The following is a 25,290-nucleotide window of genomic DNA, read 5'->3' as shown; positions in this document are numbered from 1 at the left end:
GCAAAAATATTTTAAAATATGGTGACATATTTTTCCATAAGAACCACTAGAGGTCAATAACTATAGATAGGGAGATTTTCCAATTCCTAACATATTATCAGAAGTCTATTGGTATGTGTGATGGGGTGGACTAGGCCCTGAGGCCTCCTGCTGGAGGCCTTTTGGCCCTGCCATACCCTGCCCCAGAAAAGGGCAATAGAGAGGTCTTCCAAGCTGCCTAGAGAGGCTGTGTGGGAAGCAGCCAATCAGGGTCAAGGAGTCAGTATAAGAAGAGTTGCAGCGCCAAAGTGAGTTCAGTTCCTTGCTTGAGTTGGAGGAGAGTGGATGGTACTCTGAGTTGGCTGCTGGGACTCCACCAGGACAAGACCCTGAGGTAAGGGTGAAGAATGTGCTGGAGCCACGGAGAAGTGGCCCAGGGAGCAGCAACACAGTTTATGTAAAGGGGCATTGCAGATAGCTGCTATTCATAGGGTCTCTGGAACCTGGAGTGGAGGGTGAGTCCAGGTTCTGCCTGCAGCCACTGGGAAAGTGGCCTGGATTTTGAGGCACCCCAGAAGGGGAACTGAAGTGTAGTGGCCCAGCTGAAGAGCTGGGGCTAGAAGGGCCCTAAGAGGGTGAAGACTGCCTCCAGGGAAGGAGCTCTGAGGCACTGCCCTATTCAGGAACAGGGAAAACTTGAGGGAGACATCACAGAAGGCACTGAGAGAGGCCCCTGTTGGACTTGTAACCCGAAAGGGGATTGCTTTACTTTTATCTCACAGACAGACTGTTTGACTTGGCCGGAAGGCTGAGTAACTGAAGGCCCACCACAAACAAAGAGTGCAGAGAGGTGAGTGTGACTCTGTTACAGTATGTCTAGAGCCTACAGTAGATCTCCTTGGCCTCAAATACAAATTCCAAAATAGAGAAAAGAGAGATCATACCTTAACTCTAGTACAAACTAGAGGAAACTGATTTTAGTCACAATACCTTAGATATTCTGTTAAATTTCTGGTGCCATATCACAGAAAATCAAACATTAGCAACTTTTGTTGTTAATAAAAGTATCCTCAATGCCAGCCACAAACACATGAATAGTTTGATATTTTATACTGTTAAATTAATGCAGAAAATCAATTCTAACCAACAATTTTACACTACATCCATACTATTACTTTTAGATTTTTGTGGATCTCATAAATAAGCTACAGAACTAAAAAAATGGCAAGCTGAAAGCAACCAATTTACATTTATTGTGTGACAACTAAGGATAGGAAATCCTACTTTACCAGTGGTAAATTTAAATATTATGAACCGAATCTAAAGCCCACTGAAGTCAATGGAAGCCTTTTCACGTACTTCAATGTGTTCTCTCTATCCTGTGTCTTTGAAATTCTCTGCCAGAATCAATGTACTCAAATACAGTTTTATATACATCAGCTATGAAAAAAATTAAAAGATGATAGAAACCTACCATGACACGAGCTCTGGGGAAGGTAAGTTCCATGAGGATCCCTTCTGTCTACACTCAGGAATTATTTTGCAAAATTGCCTGAGCTCTACAGCAGAGAATTTGACATGCAACCACCAGTTCATTATTGGTGGGAGCCCTAATGTAGAACAGGTTTCTGAGTCTAGATTTGCTTTTACCTCCATGTCAATTATTTTCCCTTGATCAGATTTAACTAACAAGGTGACAACAAACTGGAAGCCTTGTGTACAGAAGGATCCCTTTGGGCTTTACTTCTAGTAGCAGCAGTGGATTTTCTTTTCTTTTTGTGCACACAACTTTCAACAGCTATCTTGTTGTTCAGACTTCTCTCTGTAAGTTACATATTCTGAGTCCATCACTCGCATTGAAACTGACGAGAGCTACACATGCTCACACACCTTGAAAAATCAGAAAACTGAAAATAACTGAAAGGCAATAGTAAGCCTTGCCAGCAAAAAGCAGAAAGCAACTTCTTCTATAAAATCAGAGACCTATCCACTAAGAGGTCAATGGAATGTGAAAGATATTGCTTAAGAGGTAGCAGCAGACAGAATAAAGAAGTAGGCTTTGAGGATAATTGCTTCATGAAGACAAACATAATAAATGATTACCTTCAAACAAACAGTGATCAGGCATGAAGATAGAAATGTTTTCTAGGAAACCTGCAAGGGGGGTCCTCTATACAAGAGAACAACTTTCATTTCTTTTTCAACTTGCTTGTTGCCAGGAGACTCCAAAGGGAGGCCATAGTTTGTTATTTGCAATCACACTGGCCAATTCTCCTCTAGCTTGGCAGTAGACGTCCAATACGTGAGGTCCATTCTGCTGTAATTGCTGAGTCATTTCAAGAGACATCTCCACACTACCTACTTAGGTCTTTTTTGTTTTTTGTTTTTTTAATGTGAAAAATCGGTTAGGAAGCAATTTTCTGCTACTGTAGTTTATTGCCAACATCTGTCAGTGTGTCCACAATTAGATTTTGTACGAATAGTCCAGTTGGCTGACAGACCTAAGTGATAAGGGAACTTTTTTACAGTTTGCCTGTTTCTTAATTCATATTTGTTTCTATAAAACCAAATTAGAAGGGTGTTTTAAAAATGAATGCCAGTTTAAATGAATTCTCTTTCCCCAACAAACAAAGGAGATAGTTTTCACAGTGGCTAGAGATGAAGGCAAAAATCATTGCAACTATGAAATGTAACAAAGATAACATGCTTTGGAAGGATAAATTATTAAACTAAGTTTTATGAGAAGAAAAGGAATTGGACACAACACGTGTGCACACCCCAAGGTTTTCTACTGATTCTATTTTTTAAACCTATCTATCTGAAGATTTTTGTTGGCTACAAGAAATCACCAACTGATAAGTTCTAGGTGGAACCCTACAGGGACCAGGGGACAACAGCTAATATTAATAATGTACTTGTAACCATATGTTCTTACTGCTTTTTCCCTCATCCTATCTATGGTATTTATATGGCCACCAATACCACAGTATCTAGGAGCCTCACAATCTTTAACACTCATGTGAGATAGGAAAATGCTTTTATCCCCATGTGTAAAAGTGAACTGAGGCACAAAGACAAGTGACTTGCCCACAGTCACATACAGGGAGTCTATGGCAGAGCAGGGAATTGAGCCATTTCTCCCAAGTCTGAGGCTAGCACCCTTATCACCAAACCATTCATCCTCTATCACATAGAATCATACAATCATAGAATATCAGGGTTAGAAGGGACCTCAGGAGGTCCTGTAGTCCAATCCCCTGCTCAAAGCAGGACGAATCCAAACTAAATCATCCCAGCCAGGGCTTTGTCAAGCCTGACCTTAAAAACCTCAAAAGAAGGAGATTCCACCACCTCCCTAGGTAACGCATTCCAGTGCTTCACCACCCTCCTCGTGAAAGTTTTTTGTAATACCCAACCTAAACCTCCCCCAATGCAACTTGAGACCATTACTCCTTGTTCTGTCATCTGGTATCACTGAGAACAGTCTAGATCCATCCTCTTTGGAACCCCCTTTCAGGTAGTTGAAAGCGGTTATCAAATCCTCCCCTCATTCTTCTCTTCTGCAGATTAAATAATCTTAATTCCCTCAGCCTCTCCTCATAAATCATGTGTTCCAGACCCCTGATCATTTGTGTTGCCCTCAGTTGGATGCTTTTCAATTTTTCCACATCTTTCTTGTAGTATGGGGCCCAAAACTGGACACAGTACTCCAGATGAGGCCTCACCAATGTCGAATAGAGGGGAACAATCACGTCCCTCGATCTGTTGGCAATGCCCCTACTTATACAGCCCAAAATGCCATTAGCCTTCTTGACACATCCAGCTTCTCATCCACTGTAACCCCTAGGGCCTTTTCTGCAGAACTACTGCCTAGCCATTCGGTCCCTAATCTGTAGCAGTGCATGGGATTCTTCCGTCCTAAGTGCAGGACTCTACACTTGTCCTTGTTGAACCTCATCAGATTTCTTTTGGCCCAATCCTCTAATTTGTCTAGCGCCCTCTGTATCCTATCCCTACCCTCCAGCATATCTACCTCTCCTCCCAGTTTAGTATCATCTGCAAACTTGCTGAGGGTGCAATCCACGCCATCCTCCAGATCATTAATGAAGATATTGAACAAAACCGGCCCCAGGACTGACCCTTGGGGCACAGTATTTACTCTACTTACTTTTTCAGACAGTGTCTTAAATTAAACTGTCAATTCTTCAGAACACAGGCTGTCTTTCTAGGTGTTTATACAGTGCCTAGCACAACAGGTCCCTGGTCCTGATTGTGGCTTCTGGGTACAACCATAATATAAATGCCTAATATTAATATTAATTAAATATGTCTCCGTTCCCTTCTTGTCTCAATTTTAGAAATACTTTCCTTCATCAGAGGGATAACTCGCTGTTTGCAAGGTACTATGGTGATGGAAGCTATTTATTAGGCCTTGATTAGTTGATTAGTCACAATTAACTTGTGTGATTAAGTCAAATTAATCACAATTAATTGCACTATTAAACAGTAGAATACCAATTGAAATTTATTAAATATTTTGGATGTTTTTCTACATTTTCAAATATTGATTAGTATTACTACACAGAATACAAAGTGTACAATACTCACTTTATATCTTTTATTACAAATATTTGCACTGTAAAATGATACTGCAATCTCTTTATAGTGAAAGTGTAACTTACAAAACAAAGTCAAACTTTAGAGCCTACAAGTCCACTTAGTCCTACTTCTTGTTCAGCCAATTGCTAAGACTAACAAGTTTGTTTACATTTATGGGAGATAATGCTGCCTGCTACTTATTTACAATGTCACTTGAAAGTGAGGCATTCACATGGCACTTTTGTAGCTGGCATTTCAAGGTATTTACATGCCAGATATGCTAAACACTTGTATGCCCCTTCATGCTTTAGACACCATTCTGGAGGACATACTTCCATGATGATGCTCATCAAAAAATAATGCATTAATTAAATTTGTGACTGAACTCCTTGGGGGAGAATTGTCCATCTTCAACTCTGTTTTACCTGCACTCTGACATATTTCATGTTATACCAGTCTCAGATGACCCAGCATATATTCGTTTAAGAACCATCTCACACCAGATTTGACAAAACGCGAAGAAGTTACCAATGTGAGATTTCTAAAAATAGCTACAGCACTCGACCCAAGGTTTAAGAATCTGAAGTGCCATCCAAAATCTGAGAGGGATGAAGTGTGGAGAATGCTTCCAGAAGTCTTAAAAGAGCAACGCTCAGATGTGGAAATTACAGAATATGAACCACCAAAAAAAAAAAATCAACCTTCTCCTGGTGGCAGCTGACTCGAATGATCAAAATGAACATGCATCAGTCTGCTCTGCTTTGGACAGTTATCGAGCAGAACCTGTCATCAGCATGGACGCATATCCTCTGGAATGGTGGTTGAAACATGAAGGGACATATGAATCTTTAGCACATCTGGCACATAAGTATCTTGCGATGCCGGCTACAACAGTGCCATGTGAACGCCTGTTCTCGCTTTCCGGTGACACTGTAAATAAAAAGTGGACAGCATTTATCTCCTGCAAATAGTAACCTAACTTTATCTGAAAAAGGAGTACTTGTGGCACCTTAGAGACTAACAAATTTATTTGAGCATAAGCTTTCGTGAGCTACAGCTCACTTCATCGGATGCATTCAGTGGAAAATACAGTGGGGAGGTGTGTGTGTGTGTGTGTGTGTGTGCGTGTGTGCGCGCGCACACACACAACATGAAACAATGGGGGTTACCATACACACTGTAAGGAGAGTGTAAGCTATTACCAGTAGGAGAGTGTGGGGGGGGTAGGATCTTTTGTAGTGATACCTTCAAATTGGCAGCACTGCTATGGGTACCCTCAAGACCCCACAGGATACCAACATTTTTATGGCTGACTTAGAAAAAGGCTTCCTCAGCTCATGTCCCCTAATGCCCCTACTCTACTTGTGCTACATTGATGACATATTCATCATCTGGATCCATGGAAAAGAAGCCCTTGAGGAATTCCACCAGGATTTCAACAATTTCCATCCCACCATCAACCTCGGCCTGGACCAGTCCACACAAGAGATCCACTTCCTGGACACTACGGTGCTAATAAGCGATGGTCACAAACACCACCCTATACCAGAAACCTGACTGCTATGCCTACCTACATGCCTCCAGCTTTCATCCAGACCACACCTCATGATCCATTGTCTACAGCCAAGCTGTACGCATTTGCTCCAACCACATTTGCTCCAACCCCTCAGACAAACACCTACAAGATCTCTATCAAGTGTTCTTACAACTACAATACCCGCCTGCTGAAGTGAAGAAACAGATTGACAGAGCCAGAACAGTACCCAGAAGTACTACAGGACAGGCCCAACAAAGAAAATAACAGAATACCACTAGCCGTCACCTTCAGCCCCCAACTAAAACCTCTCCAGCACATAGTCAAGGATCCTGAAAGACGACCCATCACTCTCACAGATCTTGGGAGACAGGCCAGTCCTTGCTTACAGATAGCCCCCCAACCTGAAGCAAATACTCACCAGCAACCACACCACACAACAGAACCACTAATCAAGGAACCTATCCTTGCAACAAAGCCCGTTGCCAACTCTGTCCACATATCTATTCGGGGGATACCATCATAGGGCTTAATCCCATCAGCCACACTATCAGAGGCTCGTTCACCTGCGCATCTACCAATGTGATATATGCCATCATGTGCCAGCAATGCCCCTCTGCCATGTACATTGGCCAAACTGGACAGTCTCTATGTAAAATAATAAATGGACACATCAGACATCACGAATTATAACATTCAAAAACCAGTCGGAGAACACTTCAGTCTCTTTGGTCACTTGATTACAGACCTAAAAGTGGCAATTCAACAAAAAAAGCTTCAAAAACAGACTCCAACAAGAGACTGCTGAATTGGAATTAATTTGCAAACTGGATACAATTAACTTAGGCTTGAATAAAGACTGGGAGTTTTACTTTGGGTAATGATCCATCCACTATTTCCCCATGTTTATTTCCGTGCCCCCCTCCCCGCCATTCCTCAGACATTCTTGTCAACTGCTGGAAATGGCCCACCTTGATTATCATTACAAAAGGGTTTTCACCCCCCCCCGCTGTTAATAACTCACCTTACCTGATCACTCTCTTTAGAGGGTGTATGGTAACACCATTGTTTCATGTTCTCTGGTGTATATAAATATCCCCACTGTATTTTCCACTGAATGCATCAGATGAAGTGAGCTGTAGCTCACGAAAGTTTATGCTCCAATATCTTTGTTAGTCTCCAGGGTGCCACAAGTATTCCCTTTCTTTTTGTGGATACAGACTAACACGGCTGCTACTCTGAAACTTTTTTGTCTGAGTGATTGGCTGAAGTAGAACTGAGTGGACTTGTAGGCCCTAAAGTTTTACAGTTTTATTTGTGAATTTGTTTGTTTTTTGTACTTAATTCTACACTTGCAAGTTCAACTTTCATGATAAAGAAATTGCACTACAGTACTTGTATTAGGTAAATTGAAAAAAATACTAATCAACAATAAATATAAAGTGAGCACTGTATACTTTGTACTCTGTGTAATTAAAATCAATATATTTGAAAATGTAGAAAACATCCAAATATTTAAATAAATGGTATTCTATTATTTACAGCACAATTGATCACTAAATTTTTTTTAATCACTTGACAGCCCTATATATATAATATATATTCCAAATGTATAGGCCCAGCTATTTAGGGGAGTTGTTTAACTGTATTCCCTGGTAGAGGGGGGAAAATTGACTACAGATAAAAAGGGGAGAAATCCTTTGAAAAACACATAAGAAAGAAAGCAGTGACACATTTCGTGGATTTTTTTTAAATGGACAATATATTTTACTGACTAGAAAGCAAAATTTCAAAAAATCATTTTAACTTGCATTAAAACAGGGATAATGTCTGAAATTGAAAACTGAAGTATATTACATGTTAAGTGGCATTAGTTACACTGCTGTTTCTACATAAATAAGAAGCATCACCAATAAATTTTAATTTTTATGTAGCCTATATGGCCTTACACTTTTTAAATGCTACTTCATTTACAAACCAGGTAATTAAACATTTGTTCCTATTAGGTGCTTTAATATTAGGGTTCAACATCAAATTAAACAGTTTGTTCAAGCATATACCAATAATCGTTGCTTTCTCTGACATAATTTTGTTGGTCACACTTTACCCCTTGTGGATAGTCTTAAATAGTCAGATTTGTCTTTTAAGTTTATATATCACTGTATTAAAAATGAAGAAAAATTCTGTTTGAAGTTAAGGTAACTGTGACAGACACAGTCTTCCACACTGTCTCATATTTAATTTTATCTCTCAGAATAGTTTAATTAGTACTATGTATTCATGCATAATATATCAAGTGTGTTCACCCCTTTTGTATTTACTTTTCTCTAATATTCAAGCAGAATATATTACTAGCAGAATATATAGCTATACAGTATGTTACAAAGCTTTTCCCCCCACCCCCATATTTTAAATAATTGCTTTGGTTCCCAGAGCAAGGGTTTGAACTAAGTTGGCTCACAGAAGCTTTGTTTTGAGGCTACCTATTTACACTCCAAACATTTCAGCTTTATATTTTTTGTACACTTTTTTTTTTTGTTTCGAGTCCTCATGGTTGTGAAAAAATCCTTCAAAATGTAAACTGAATGTAACTGATGCTTGTGATGTCAGCCTGAGTCTCCCAACAGCCTGAAGCAATAGCTCGAAGTCGAACAATCCCCATCCCACTCAATAGGGTGTTTATTTGGATGACTAGCAAGGATAATTTAGATGGCAACATTAACTATTTCACCAGTGATCAAAGCGGGTAAAAAAAAAAAAGAGGGGATTATATGTGCATTATCTATTATGAGTTATACTGCTTTCTGGCACCATGAGTGGATGATACTTGGAAAATGAGGTAATACTCTCCCCACTCTAATCTGCCCAATAAAGTCATCATGCCAAATTAAAGGTATGGATTCCAGGGGACATCCAGTCCAACAATAGGAGATAACATCACAGAGCCCCAGCAGGGCATTTGAGCCCCACCACCGTGGATGAGCCAATCCAACAGAGACACCAGGGCATTCAAGCCATACTGAAGTGGAGCTAACCCCAAGAAGTGTGGCTTCTCATATTTTGAGCATCTACAGAAGCTGTATTGTGTGGTATCTTATTCTGGCATCTCATTTGGGCTGGGTTTGGAAGAGAACCACTGCTTTTTCTCCCCGTCTACCCCTCCCCTGCCCCCAAACTCAAACCTCACAGCAGAACTCTTAAATCTAGGGTTGATCAAGCAGGGCTATTGACCTTCGTGCCAATTTCTAGGGAGCACAGTACTGCTGCCAAGCTCTCCCTCTGCTGATGGGCCAATTGTAGTGTCATTCCATCCTTCTCCCCTACCCCCACTCTGGTTCTTCGTGAGGTTGGCGAAACAGCTAGGACTTCTCCTGTTTAGATCAGAGGTCCCACAGCAGAGTGTTTGTTTTTACAACTACACAGAAGCGACATGCTCATCACAGCATCAGGAGTTGAGGGGAGGAAGATTGAGGCTTCTCACAGTGGCAAAATCATGCTGATTCTGTTTTCATAAATACAAACTATACCAATATATACCATGCCTGCTTTGCATGCAGCCATTATAACACATGTATACTTCTCTGAAAAGTCTAACGTAGAGAATCTCAGACCACCTATTTTAAATTCTTTCTTGATTAGCAGCTTTTATTAACCACTGCTGGTTAATAACTCTAACCACTCTAATATTATGAACCCATAGAATTCACAGAAACATAGGGCTGGAAGGGACTTCAAGAGGTCATTTAGTCCACCCCGAGCTGAGGAGGGACAAAATATACCAAGTTCATCCTTAATAGGCATTTGTCTAATCTGTTCTCCAATGACAGGATTGCACAACCTCCCTCAGAAGCCTATTCCAGTAATTAACTAGCCTTCTCGGTAGAAAGTTTTTCCTAATAACGAACGTAAATCTCCTTCGCTGCTCATGAAATCCATTGTATCTTGTTTTTCCCTTCAGTGGATATGGAAAACAATCGATTACCATCCTCTTTAGAACAGCCATTCCTCTTGCCAGAGTGTTTCCACCCTAACATCCTGGCATGGCAGATGGGACACAATGGGCGACGTGACAGCAAACATGCAGCTCATGGTTTTAAAAGGCCATTGTTCAGCAGCAGGCTTGAGTTGGCACGTACTTTCTCCAGTAACTTACTAGTGGTAACTTCTCGTCTGACAGGAGGAACAGTATTGCTCAGAACTGGAAGCCATGGGAGTAGAGTCGGATGTAGGGTGCCGGAGACGGTACTCTTGGCAGCACGTAACTGCATATCCACTAGTTTAGTGTGTGACCATCGACTCCAAACTGGCGCGCAGTACTCTGCCACTGAATACGGGGCGGCAAGATCTGATGTCTGTAAAGTTGGAGCATGAGCACCCCACGGCGAACCTGCCAGTTTACTAAGAAGATTGTTGCACATCTTCACTTTAGCTGCTGCCTTCTTCAGGTGGGCAGGGTAACTCAGTGTGCAGTCTAAGGTCACACCTAGATAGACCGGTTCTACTTCATACTTCACCTTCTGACTATTCAGATAAACATTCAGTTCTCGGGTTGCACGGCGTGATGAAGATGGAACAAACTGGAGACTGTTTTTATGATGCTTGACTGGAGGCACCACATCTTACAGTAGTCAGCTAACTTTATCATGATCCGATTTAAAGTAGCATCAAGCTCGTGAAACATCTGGGCCTGAGTACCACAACAGATGTCATCTGTGTAAATGAATTTTCATGACTCCATTGTTGGCAGGTCATTGACGTAAAGGTTGAACAGGGTTGGAAAATGCACAGAGCCCTGGGGTAACCCATTGCTCTGTTTCCAAGCACTCATCTTCTCCCACATATGGACTCTGTATTCTATTGTGGAGAAACAGTTCAAGGACACCTGTAACCCAAGGTATAAGGACCTGTGATACCTTCACAAGCAGGCCAGTGTGCCATACTGTATCATATACCTCTGTTAGATCAACTGAAAACAGTGCCTGTTTTCAAGTTTCCTTGGAACCCATTTTCAACAAATATGGTCAGCATGAGTACTTGGTCTCATGTGCTACAGCCTTGGTGAAAGCTGGCTTGGTCAGGGCTCAAAATTTTCTCCACATCGGGTAAGCGCTCCAATGCCTTGAAGCACACCAACAATAATGATAGGGACAATAGCTTGATGTTTGACTTGGGTCCTTTCCAGGCTTTAGGAGGCCAATGACTTGTGATGCACCATGTCTTTGATAGCCTACCCTCACTGATAACCCTGGTGAAGAAGAATTTTACAAGCCAAAGCCGAACCTGGTGGCAAGAGGAATGGATATGTGTTATAATCCCCAACCAGTCCCTCGTTGCCAACCCCACAATTTGCCTGCCTGGTTTTGACCTGCACCACCGCCAATGGTCCCTGTTTAACAGCTTCCAAACCAGGCAAGGTATCTGTGCAGGCAACCAGTATCGCGGGGGCCTTTGTGACAGCTCTTTTGCAGCTGCGGCACAACACAGACCATGACACACATTGTCGATTGAATGCCCACTGACTACGTTCAGCGGTGGCCTAGAAGAACTGCATCACACCACTGAATATGCTATTGCTTGGCTAGATGACTATGCACATGTTAAATACATTTAGAACAGCCCATAACATATTTATTAGGCCCCTCCATCAGTCTTCTTTTCTCAAGACTAAACAAGCCCAGTTTTTTAACCTTTCCTCACAGGTCAGATTTTTTCGAAACCTTTCAGTGATTTTTGTTGCTCTCCTCTGGACTCCAATTTGTCCACATCTTTCTTAAAGTATAGCAACCAGGACTGGACACAGTACTCCATCTGAGGCCTCATTAGTGCTGAGTAAAGCAAAACAATTACCTCCCATGTCTGACAGACAAAACTCCTGTTAATACACACCAGAATATTAGCCTCTTACAACTGCATCACATTGTTGGCTCATATTCAGTTTGTCATCAACTATAACCCCTAGATCTTTTTCAGCAATACGACTGCCTAGCCAGTTATTTCTCATATTGTATTTGTGCATTTTATATTTCCTTCCTAAGTGTAGTAGAAAGAGAAATCCTGAGACATGAGGCCTAAACTATAGTAGTTCAGCCCTTTGGATATAAAGCCAAGTCAGGCTGTGAACAGAAGACAGGCCCAGTTACAAAACATGCCTACTTACAAGTTTGTAGAAACTGGCAATAACAAGGCTGGTATTGCAAAAGCGGAAACTTTCCTAAAGAGTGCTAAGCACAGGGCATGCTCTTAAATACATTTCACAAGGGTAATACCAGAACACCCTGATCCCAAATATGGTATAAACCAGTGGTTCTCAACCTATTTACCACTGTGGGCCATATATGCAGTATGGTTGCAAGACGTCCGGTTTTCAACCAGAATGCCTAGTCAAAAAGGGACCCTGGCAGTTCCGGTCAGCACTGCTGACCAGGCCATTAAAAGTTTGGTCATTGGCAGAGTGGGGCTAAGGCAGTCTCCTTGGCTCTGCGCAGCTCCCGGAAGTGGCGACATGTCCCTGCAGTCCCTAGGTGCAGGGGCCAGTGAGGCTCCGTGCTCTGGCCCCATCCAGAGCATTAGCTGCGCAGCTCCTATTGGCCAGGAATCACAGCCAATGGGAACTGTGGGGTTGGCGCATGCTGGACATGCCATCCGCTTCCGGGAGCTGCAGGGAGCCTGCCTTAGCCCCGCTGTGCTGCTGACCGGGAGCCGCCTAGGTAAGTGCCATCTGCCAGGAGCCTGCACCCCTGCCCCAAGTTGGAACCCCCTCTCCCTCCCAGAGCCCACATCCCAAAGTCCTGTGCCTGATCTCACATGCTTGGTCCCATCCTGCAGCCCCCTCCTGCACCCCAAACCCCTCAGCCCTAGCCCCAACCCAATGCCTGCACCCCAACCCACTTCTGAACCCCAATCCCCTGCTCAAGCCTGGAGCTTCCTCCTCACCCTGAACCCCTCATTTCTGGCCCTATCCTGGAGCCACATGCCCAGCTGGAGCCCTCACCCCCTCCTGCATCCCAACCTGCAGCCCCAGCCCAGTGAAAGTGAGTGAGGGTGGGGGAGAGTGAGCAATGGAGGGAGGGGGCTGAGAAGGGGCAGTGTAGGGGAGGGGCCTTGGGGAAGGGTGGGGCCTTGGGGCAGAGGGGTAGGGGTGTTCGGTTTTGTGCAATTAGAAAGTTGGCAACCCTAATATGCAGCCATCTATGGTCTCATTGGGCAATTTGATTAGCGCCTACTGTACAGGCTATCTGGCCAGACGCAGTGCAGCATGCAGGTACAACACACATGCACAGCTAACAACTGATGACATGTAGTACTTTGTATTTATCAATATTGAATTTCATCTTGTTGATTTCAGACCAATTCACTAATTAATCAGTCACTTTGAATTCCAATTCTGTCCTCCAAAGTGCTTGCAACCCCCACAACTTCATGTAATGTAATGTGCACATTTTTCAAGTATACTCTCCACTCCATTATCCACTGAGGCCGCTCAAGACAATCCGACATTCTAGGCAAAACAACTTCCCCATGGGTGAAACCACAGATGGTGGCCAGGGCTGTGTGATACAGTGGGTGGAGCTTTATGTAGTAGGTGAGGCTGTGTAGTACAGTGGCCCTAACTCAATGGTCCAGTGGGCAGAGCTATGAGGTACAGTGGGTGGAACTCCAGATTGGATAGGGGCTGTGTGGTACAGTAGCTCTGTGCAGGAGCAGGGTTACATGATATATTGAGTGAATAGGTGTGCAAGGGATAGAGGCACTGTCAGTGAAGCGGTTGAAGGGAAGAATGTGCCAGTGATAGGGATAGCTCCATAAGCCCAACATTGAGGGTGGCAGGAGAAGGCCATTTGACAAGTATTCAACAAAAAAATCAATTATCCCAGAAATTTGCAACACTATGCAGCTACCTTGTTTGCTTATAGCTAGAGCAGCCCCTGATTATCCAAGTCATTAAATGAAAATATTGAATAGTACCAGATCCAGAATAGACTTCTGTGGGACTCCACTAAGTATGACTGCTCTAGTGGACAGCAAACCACTGATTATGCTGAGTATGGTTTTTCATTCAGTTGTGTACCCATCTTATAGTAATTTCAGCTAAACCACATTTCCCTAGTTTGCTTATGAGAATGTAATGGGACACTGCCAAAAACTTTTCTTAAACCAAGATATATCACATATATTGCCTCCTCTTATCCACTAGGCCAATATCCCTGTCAAAGAAGGAAAATACGTTGCTTTGGCAAGATTTGATCTTGACAAATACATGTTGGCTATTACTAGTCATCCTGATTTCCTCTAGGTGCTTACAAATGGATTGTTTAATAATACGTTCTAAGATCTTTCCAGGAACCCAAGTTAGGCTGACAATAATCCATAGGCCCTCTTTTTCCAGTTATAAAGACAGGTACTATGTTTGCCTTTCTTCACTCTTCTGGAACCTCACCTGTCTCATAGAAAATTGCTAATGGTTCTGAGCCTGCTTTAGCTAGTTCCTTAAATAATCTCAGATGAATTTAATTAGGCCCTGCTGACTTAACTATACCTACCGTAATTTATCTAAATATTTTTAACCTGGTGTTTCCCTATGCTGGTTTGTGTTCCTTCCCTCTTGTTAATGTTAAGTATCTGGTCACAATTAACCTTTTATGTGAAGAGGGAAGCAAAATAGGCATTTAACACCACATCCAACCGTTACCAACTCTGTCCACATATCTATTCAGGGGATACCATCATAGGGCCTAATCACATCAGCCACCCTATCAGAGGCTCATTCACCTGCACATCTACCAATGTGATATATGCCATCATGTGCCAGCAATGCCCCTCTGCCATGTACATTGGTCAAACTGGACAGTCTCTACGTAAAAGAATAAATGGACACAAATCAGACGTCAAGAATTATAACATTCAAAAACCAGTCGGAGAACACTTCAATCTCTCCAGTCACTCGATTACAGACCTGAGAGTGGCTATTCTTCAACCAAAAAACTTCAAAACAGACTCCAACGAGAGACTGCTGAATTGGAATTAAATTTCAAACTGGATACAATTAACTTAGGCTTGAATAGAGAATGGAAGTAGATGGGTCATTACACAAAGTAAAACTATTTCCCCATGGTATTTCCACCCCCCCACTGTTCCCCAGACGTTCTTGTCAACTGCTGGAAATCCACCTTCAGATTTACAACCAATTCCTCTCAAGATAAAAATGACTCCTCACCTTCTCTCCTGGTTATTTCCTCCACCTTCTGAAACAAGAAATTGACCCCCAACACATTCCAAGAACTTACTGGATAGTTTGTGTTTTGCTGTATTACTTTTCTAACAGATGTCTGAGTATTGCTACCAGGTCTTGTTTGCTGTTTGCCCACCACGTTCTTGTAATCCAGAGGACCCAATCATTTTTCCATTCTCAGCCTCATGTGGTAGCTGCATTTCTAAGAATGAAACAAGACTTTTCCCACTATACCTTCAGTGAAGTCTAAAATCCTTACATCCCCTAATGGTAAGCCCTGAATTCAAGATTTTCTCAATTGGCCTCCATTGTTGTAGTTATGCTGCAGCCACATCCCATTTAATTGTGTAGTCTCCATGTGTCCTTCCAGATAAGAAATCCTTTGCTCCAGTTTTTTATCCACCTTGACTGTTTCTCTGTTTTTAGATTTGAATCTATGTTCTTATTATTGGCTTATTGACTTTCCAAAGTCATAGCCAACAATACTGTTCAGATAACTATGATTTGAGCAATTATTTTTCAAGATTATCTGTATCATCTGCACATCATCCTCTTTGGCCTTTAAAGTCTGATGCTATTTCAGTATATAATTTCCTTCTCATTCCCCACCCACTCATTTTCTGTTTTAATTACCTCTCTTTGGTCTTTGTTACTTGACCATGTATCATTCAAATACATTTGGTATTCACTCAGAAGGGCAATAAGGCCAATCATTGTTAAAGCTTGATTTTAAAATAAAAGGTAAGGGGGAGCTTGAACCCATTGCGCATGAATTCTGTAGCTAGAAAATGAAAATATTCAACACAATATGAATGGTTTGTACCACCCACTGTTGGACTCTATTATGGCTTTGAAGGGATGACCATTATGACATCCTTCCCAACTGCATTTATACTATAGATACAATTCCTTGTTTCAGGGCTGGTACCAGGTTCATCAGTAACTGATTTAGTTTCCCATAGCTTCCCCAGAAAAAAACAAACATTCTCTCTCACACATACAGCCACTGATTTTTATGGATTGATTGGTCTCTGTGTAGAAATAGGTGCTTTCTAGATTGGAAGAAAGGGGTTTTATAATTTTGTAAAATGGGGTTTTGTAATTTTTTCCCCAGATGACACACCCTCATTCCCAAAGGAGGAAATCACTCCCTATGTTCACTCACTCTTAGGTTAAGTTTAGCTTCTCTCTCTTTCAAATGTAGAGAGTTTGATACCGAATAAAAATTTCAACCTCTGGCTGTTTTACTGATGACTGACCTAACTTTAGCATGGGCATTGACGCCAAAGGCTGCTTGCTATCCTTCAAAGGCATATGTAAGACTTCAAATAAATGGGTCGCTTTGGAATGGCAGAAAAGCCAGAGGCATGAATTTAGGGCCATCAGCAGCATCCTGTAACTAATGGATTAGAACAATTTATACATTTTAATCCTTTGGATTACCCCTATATTTTCAAGGCCATGAGCAGTGACATAGCAAATAAAGCCAGTAAGGGTTGAAAATCTAAATCTCATGGCACCACTTTTTAAGTTAGAAGGAAAGCAATCACTGGTAATAACTTTTTAACTATATAATTCAGAGGATAATATAAAAAACTTAAAGTTCAGGCAAACAAGCATGTGAGGGAATAATGCTTCTACACCTCAGCATTTTTCAAAATGGCAGGTTGCCTTTGAAGAGACATAACACATGAAAAATGATTATTTACTGAGGTAGGAAGAAGTAAGTAAAAGTAATGTTTGATTATTATTAACACTACTAAATCTGCATTCTTTCCCTTGGTGCTAGGGGTTTTACAGTAACTCCCTTAATTATCTATGCTGCTGTATCGGCTGTATATTTTGTTTGAGATTGATTCTTATATATTTTTTTATTCTCAACTTCCACCAGATAACTACATTCAGAAAGGGTTTAGTATTTCAACCTGGCGTGCAGCAGCATTTATGGATTGATAATCTGCAACATGAAAATAATGGATGGGAGTAAGATGTCATTGCCTTACTTGGACTGTTGGGAAAGTTTAAATCTCCACTGACACTCTGGTCCTTTGATTTCTGCTATCCTGACCTGGGAATATATGTGGACTATCTTGAACCTGCTTTCGAGTGTCTGTTTACCCAGTCTTTCTTTGAACTGTTGATGGTAATGAATCTCCTTCTTCCAACCCCAACTGCTGCATTCAGTTATCATCAAGCACAGACATCAACTAGAGCTCTAATCTTGCTCTGATGGATGGAAAACTAACCTTTCACAAGATTAGAAACACAAGGTGCTCTGGAGATAATAAAATTCAAATAGGTTTATTTCAAAGGCAACTCAATCTCGATTTTGTTCATGGGTCACTTGACAGATCATTTACCAATGTAGTTTTTGTGTCCTTCTGAGCCTGACTTCTGTGCAGTGCTTCAACTATTTATTTCAAATTAAGTGGGCCCCAACAGGCTGAGTTTGATGGGGAGGGGTCTAACTTCAGCAAAAATAGTAGACACTTGCTCAACAAGGAACTGCCAAGTTTACTAAAAGTGCACCTTTTTTGCTGAGAAGGTAGATTTGGGGTCATTATTACTTGAATGGTAAGTAGTAGACATAAGAATGACTATAATGAACATGACAATCTTCTCATTCATTCTATTTTAGAATTATGTCTGAGGGGAGCAAAAGGTAGCTGACATTAGAACGAGACAGATGTGGTATGTGCTTTTAAGTGGTGGGAAATTTAAAGTTTTTGTGCTTGTGCAAGGATATTTTCAATGTGCTACTCAAGCTCAGCTGTTCAGGAGTGCTTACAAATCAAATAAAGCAAGATTTAAGACAGACAGCTACAAGCAAAGAATCTGCACCTACTAGTATCTACCTTAGACAGCTGCAAGAACCTTACCCTCAACAGCAGTTTTCTGTGTCCAGTGCCACTCAAATCTAGGTATTTTATATGAATAAAATAGATACTATCTTTTCCAGCCTGTAAGACTGTAACTGGTTCCCAGTCAGAAACACATGGGGAACCACTATCACTAGCTATAGATTTTTAAAGATTATACATAATAGTTTGTTCTTAGTATTTATCTTTGATAGATATCAAACCACTTTACAAGGATGAAAATATAATTAATTCAAACTAACAGCAGGGAAAACTGAAAGAGTGAGATAAAAATGACTTTCATGACATCACACAGCAGCTTAGTGTCTGAATGGGACTAGAACCCAGATCTTCTGACTCCCGGGTGGAGGCTGAAGGTCTGTACAGAGAAAACAGACTATTTGCAAATGAAAGCTGAATAGCTGTGCATAACAAAATAGGTTTGGAAGAACATATCCTACTGCAGCTAAAGTGATATTCTTTCATCTCTCCGGAATATGGAGGACTACAACATACTATTTAAAGTCCTGTACTTTGGAAGTTTATGTGATAACTCAGCTATAAAGACTTGTTCCAACACCTGCCAAAATAGGTTTAGTCTCACCCTGAAAACATAGACATTTAGTTTAGCTCAGTTTTAAGGAGCAAAATTATTTTTTTTACTGGTTTCAGAGTAGCAGCCGTGTTAGTCTGTATTCGCAAAAAGAAAAGGAGTACTTGTGGCACCTTAGAGACTAACAAATTTATTAGAGCATAAGCTTTCGTGAGCTACAGCTCACTTCATCGGATGCATTTGGTGGAAAAAACAGAGGAGAGATTTATATACACACACAGAGAACATGAAACAATGGGTTTATCATACACACTGTAAGGAGAGTGATCACTTAAGATAAGCCATCACCAACAGCAGGGGGGGGAAGGAGGAAAACCTTTCATGGTGACAAGCAGGTAGGCTAATTCCAGCAGTTAACAAGAATATCAGAGGAACAGTGGGGGGTGGGGTGGGAGGGAGAAATACCATGGGGAAATAGTTTTACTTTGTGTAATGACTCATCCATTCCCAGTCTCTATTCAAGCCTAAGTTAATTGTATCCAGTTTGCAAATGAATTCCAATTCAGTCTACATAGCCAGACAATCCTGCTGTCAGGGTGCCAATGCCTGAGATGATGGGGCGTCCAGGATTTCCAGGTTTATGGATCTTGGGTAGCAGATAGAATACCCCAGGTCCTGGCTCCAGGGGTGTGTCTATGTAGACTCCCTCCTCAGGCCCTTCGTTACCAGCACTCCCAGCTATCTTCGAGACACCACCGATTTCCTGAGGAAACTACAGTCCATTGGTGATCTTCCTAAAAACACCATCCTAGCCACTATGGATGTAGAAGCCCTCTACACCAACATTCCACACAAAGATGGACTACAAGCCGTCAGGAACAGTATCCCCGATACTGTCACGGCTAACCTGGTGGCAGAACTTTGTGACTTTGTCCTGACCCATAACTATTTCACATTTGGTGACAATGTATACCTTCAAATCAGCGGCACTGCGATGGGTACCCGCTTGGCCCCACAGTATGCCAACATTTTTATGGCTGACTTAGAACAACGCTTCCTCAGCTCTCGTCCCCTAATGCCCCTACTCTACTTGTGCTACATTGATGACATCTTCATCATCTGGACCCATGGAAAAGAAGCTCTTGAGGAATTCCACCATGATTTCAACAATTTCCATCCCACCATCAACCTCAGCCTGGACCAGTCCACACAAGAGATCCACTTCCTGGACACTACGGTGCTAATAAGCGATGGTCACATAAACACCACCCTATATCGGAAACCTACTGACCGCTATTCCTACCTACATGCCTCTAGCTTTCATCCAGATCATACCACTCGATCCATTGTCTACAGCCAAGCGCTACGATATAACCGCATTTGCTCCAACCCCTCAGACAGAGACAAACACCTACAAGATCTCTATCATGCATTCCTACAACTACAGTACCCACCTGCTGAAGTGAAGAAACAGATTGACAGAGCCAGAAGAGTACCCAGAAGTCACCTACTACAGGACAGGCCCAACAAAGAAAACAACAGAACGCCACTAGCCATCACCTTCAGCCCCCAACTAAAACCCCTCCAACGCATCATCAAGGATCTACAACCTATCCTGAAGGACGAGCCATCGCTCTCTCAGATCTTGGGAGACAGACCAGTCCTTGCTTACAGACAGCCCCCCAATCTGAAGCAAATACTCACCAGCAACCACACACCACACAACAGAACCACTAACCCAGGAACCTATCCTTGCAACAAAGCCCGTTGCCAACTCTGTCCACATATCTATTCAGGGGATACCATCATAGGGCCTAATCACATCAGCCACACTATCAGAGGCTCGTTCACCTGCGCATCTACCAATGTGATATATGCCATCATGTGCCAGCAATGCCCCTCTGCCATGTACATTGGCCAAACTGGACAGTCTCTACGTAAAAGAATGAATGGACACAAATCAGACGTCAAGAATTATAACATTCAAAAACCAGTTGGAGAACACTTCAATCTCTCTGGTCACTCGATCACAGACCTAAGAGTGGCTATACTTCAACAAAAAAGCTTCAAAAACAGACTCCAACGAGAGACTGCTGAATTGGAATTCATTTGCAAACTGGATACAATTAACTTAGGCTTGAATAGAGACTGGGAATGGATGAGTCATTACACAAAGTAAAACTATTTCCCCCTGGTATTTCTCCCTCCCACCCCACCCCCCACTGTTCCTCTGATATTCTTGTTAACTGCTGGAATTAGCCTACCTGCTTGTCACCATGAAAGGTTTTCCTCCTTCCCCCCCCTGCTGTTGGTGATGGCTTATCTTAAGTGATCACTCTCCTTATAGTGTGTATGATAAACCCATTGTTTCATGTTTTCTGTGTGTGTATATAAATCTCTCCTCTGTTTTTTCCACCAAATGCATCCGATGAAGTGAGCTGTAGCTCACGAAAGCTTATGCTCTAATAAATTTGTTAGTCTCTAAGGTGCCACAAGTACTCCTTTTATTTTTTTTACTGTTTTTATAGCCTTGGAACTGGATGAAAAATGTATCCCACTTTAGATCCATTTTAACTTTGTGCCAATTCATAAGCAATTTTTGTTTCAAATACTGCAATCTATTAGTACAGAATGTCTGTCAGGTCCTCTTGTGTTTTCGTATTTAATAATCAGATGAGTTAATATTTCAGAATCTCTTACTGTTGTCATAAAGATTTTAAGGCACACAACAAGGAGCCATTATCATCTTCTATACTATCAGCACTTGAAACAGAGTACCTTAAGCGTTTTTAAAATGGTCAGAAGACACTATAATATGCCCCTAAGGAAACATTTCAGTCTACCATGTATACTCCACATATCTACATAAGAAACATATAATTGTGTCTCTTCTTTCAATACAACAACTTGGGAAATGAATTCATTATAAATATATCTTTAAAAGGAATATTTAGGAACATGCAATGAACTAATACAGGACTTTCATAGCTGCGCTTTTTTGTAAAAGAAGGAATTTTCTGGTCAATCATCCATTTTTGTCACTTCACTGCCCAATATATGGGCCCGCTTCTAACTTAAATTTGTAACACACTTTTTTCCCTACAAACAGACCATGAAATGCCACACCAGTATGTAAAGATAGGAGAGTAGAGAATCAAGTTCTGTGCTATCCAAATGCTTCACAATAAGGAGGACAAGAGAGTTAATCAAAAATCCCCTGAACTTTACAAATTTCTCAGTTGAGTACCATAGCAGGGCTGCAGTTACAAACAGCACTACAAAAAAATGTTTGTGATCTACATGCTGACACACTCAAAACGAAAGAGTTGCTGTACCAACATTAACTAGCCACTGTGAGATGAGGAAACTGATGGGGAAAGCAAGGTAGAGCGACTAAGTGATTTGCCCCGTCCCATAGTAAATCTGGAATAGAACAGGTCTTAGAACTCAGGAGACCTTAGCTTCTAGAAACACATCCATGAATTGGATTATGCTGCATCATTCAGATTATAGAGTAGGAAAACAGCATTGCATGATAAACATAATTTTGCCGCAGATATTGCTAATACTAGAGTTTTGCAAACTATCAATAAATGTACTTCCAGGTAAGACTTACCAGGAAGCTCCTTCTGTAATCTAAAACCAGAACTAGGCATCTCGAATGGGAAAAATCATTAAATAATTTAATATGACCGCTAGTTGCACTAAGCTAGATCGGTAAAGATAAAATCAAAGGGTGTGATTTGGAGTAAATTAAATCTTCCCTAACCATGCACAGAGATCCACTACAATTATTCACCTAAGCACTTTTTCCTTCCAAAGAACACCACTTGGCCAATTATATGTAACATCATGCATTTCATTGTTAACTTTGAATTCCCTTGTTTTTGTGGAATTAAGTCAGACCCTTCACATTACTTTAATGTATTTTTTGTGGTTTAATTACAAGATATTCTCTACAGTGCAACACAGTAACAACTAATCAGCTAGTTCTTAGCTTCCACAAAAGGAACTGTCATCTGTTATTATCTGCATTCCTAAACCCACCACAGTGTCAGCAGAACTAAAAACAAACAAACCACAAAAAGCTATATTTAAATAATGTTATGTCTGTGATTTAAACACATAAAAGCAAGAAAGCTCCCATGTGAAGCTGAAACTCTGTCCCTAATCCATTATATTGCTCAGGGCTAGGGCACTACCAGGAATATATAAAAAGAGGAGCCCTGTTTGGAGACTCCGGCAACACACAGCACGGTGAGGAGAATGTAAGATAGAATTTTGACCCAAATGGCAAATTTCCTTGCTAGTGGGGATGGGGGTGGGGGGGGAGGGGATCACACTTTCACCATCAGTGAAATCTGAAGGCAATCTGTTTGGTTTATTTTTATGCAGTTTCTTCATTCATAAAGCTGTACTTAAATATAGCTATAAGTATGGCCCTATCAAATTCATAGTGCATTTTGGTCAATTTTACGGTCGTAAGATTTAAAACATCATAAATTTCAGGATTTCAAAAATTTAAATCTGAAATTTCACAGTGTTGTGACCTGTCCCTCAAACTCCTTTTTGGGTCTGAATCACTACAATTACAAGGTTATTGTAGGGCAGGAGGGCTGCGGTACTGCTACCCTTACTTCTGAGCTGCTGCTGGTGGTGGCGCTGCCATCAGAGCTGGGCGGCTGGAGAAGGGCAGCTGCTGGCTGGAAGCCCACCTCTGAAGGCAGAGCCGCCACCAGCAGCAGCAGTGCAGAAGTAAGGATGGCATAGTATGGTATTGCGACCCTTACTTCTGTGCTGCTCGGCCCTCAGTCAGCAGCTGCCACTCTCCTGCTGTCCAGCTCTGAAGGAAACAGCGCAGAAATAAGGGTGGCATGGTATGGTATTGCTGGAGGGGCGTCTGGTCAACAGCTGCTGCTCTCAGACCGCCCAGCTCTGAAGGCAGCACATAAGTAAGAGTGGCAATACCACAACCCCTCCACTAAAATAACTTTGCAACTCCCCCTGGAACTCCCTTTTGGGTCAGGAACCCCAATTTGAAAAATGCTGGTCTCCCTTGAGAAATATATATAGTATAGGGTATAAGCACATAAGACCAGATTTCACCGTGGCAGACCAGATTTCACAGTCTATGACACGTTTTTCATGGCCGTGAATTTGATAGGGCCCTAGCTATAAGAAAACACAACATTCATAGAAGGGGATGTAATTGACAGGCTAAACTAAATCAATGTATATAAAATACATGAATATTGAATGTATTAAATACGTTAAGGATGCAAAGTTAAAAATACCTCAGGACATTCAACATTTAAGATTACTTCTGCAATGTTATATTAGGATCATTGCACATATGGTGCATTACCCTGGCATTTTTGTATTATATTTTTGCCTTACATTTTGAAGGAAGAAAAAAGTAAATTACTTTACAGAACACTGTTAGCATTTAAATAATCCTCATTAAGTTTTGATTGGAGAGTGTGGGACATGGGAAAGAGTAACATTTCCACCTCATCAAGCTGAATAAGGTAGTGGAAGATGAAGGCCTGCTGCTGGTTTTTCTACTGGAGATAGTTTTTTTTAGTGTGCAGTTCTGCTCCAAAAGAAGTGAGTGGGCAAAAATGGCAGTTTCTAATTGAACAGATCCATTCCCTTATAATCAGCCTATTGAGTGACTCCTGTTAGCCCTACGGTCATAAGAGATGGGTTCTATTTGTTTTTGTATGTCATCAACAGCTTCTCAGAAAAATCCACCTTTGGGCATAGACCAAGCATGAAATATTTCAGCCCAATGATGGATTTTTCAGCAGTTTCATAACTTAAATATAGCTGTGGAGAAAAGGTGCTATGATACATATGCAGGGAATTTTATGAATGGATGACAAACTCCAAGGATAGAAGGGACCATTGTGATCATCTAGTCTGACCTCCCCTATGACATAGGCCATAGAACTTCCCCAACATAATTCCTAGATCATATATTTTAGAAAACCATGCAATCTTGGTGTAAAAATACTCAATGATAGAGAATCCACTATCACAGTTAGTAAATTATTCCAAAGGTAAATTAAACTGTTAAAATTTAAACTATAATTCTAGTTTGATTTTGGCTAACTTCAACTTCAAGCCATTGGATCGTGCTATACCTTTCTCTGCTAGATTTAAGACCCCATTATTATATATGTGTTCCCCATGTAGATACTTTTAGACTAATGAAGTCAACCCTTAACCTGCTCTTTGTTAAACTAAATTAATGGAGCTCTATGATTCTATCACTATAAGGCATGTTTTTTAATCTTCTAATCTCCTTCTCTGAACCCTCTGCAGTTTATCAACATCCTTTTTGAATTGTGGGCACCAGATCTGGTTATATTCCACCAGTACTCACACCCCTGCCAAATACAGAGGTAAAATAACCTCTCTACTCCTACTTGAGATTCCCCCATTTATGCATCCCAGGATCACATTAGCTCTTTTGGCCCCATAGATACATACATTTACATTTAGCCCAATAAAATGCATATTGTTTGCTTGTGCC

At 41.3% G+C, this 25,290-nt stretch overlaps 1 protein-coding gene and 1 long non-coding RNA gene across 3 annotated transcripts in view; one reads left to right on the top strand and one right to left on the bottom strand.

Annotated features, from left to right (window-relative positions):
- Positions 1 to 25,290, bottom strand: part of GPC6 (glypican 6) — a 1,178,678-nt gene that overhangs the window by 540,280 nt on the left and 613,108 nt on the right. The gene's annotated exons all lie outside the window — the stretch shown is intronic.
- On the top strand, positions 310 to 17,652 carry LOC119850165. Its single transcript, XR_005290744.1, has 3 exons — positions 310 to 373; positions 762 to 829; positions 17,233 to 17,652. It is a non-coding gene; the product is annotated as an uncharacterized LOC119850165 (long non-coding RNA).

The sequence above is a fragment of the Dermochelys coriacea genome, chromosome 1 (genome assembly GCF_009764565.3).
Source record: "Dermochelys coriacea isolate rDerCor1 chromosome 1, rDerCor1.pri.v4, whole genome shotgun sequence".
NCBI classification, from domain to species: domain Eukaryota; kingdom Metazoa; phylum Chordata; order Testudines; family Dermochelyidae; genus Dermochelys; species Dermochelys coriacea.
The sequence above is the reverse complement of the archived record's forward strand: the minus strand, read 5'-3'. Positions and strand labels throughout refer to the sequence as shown.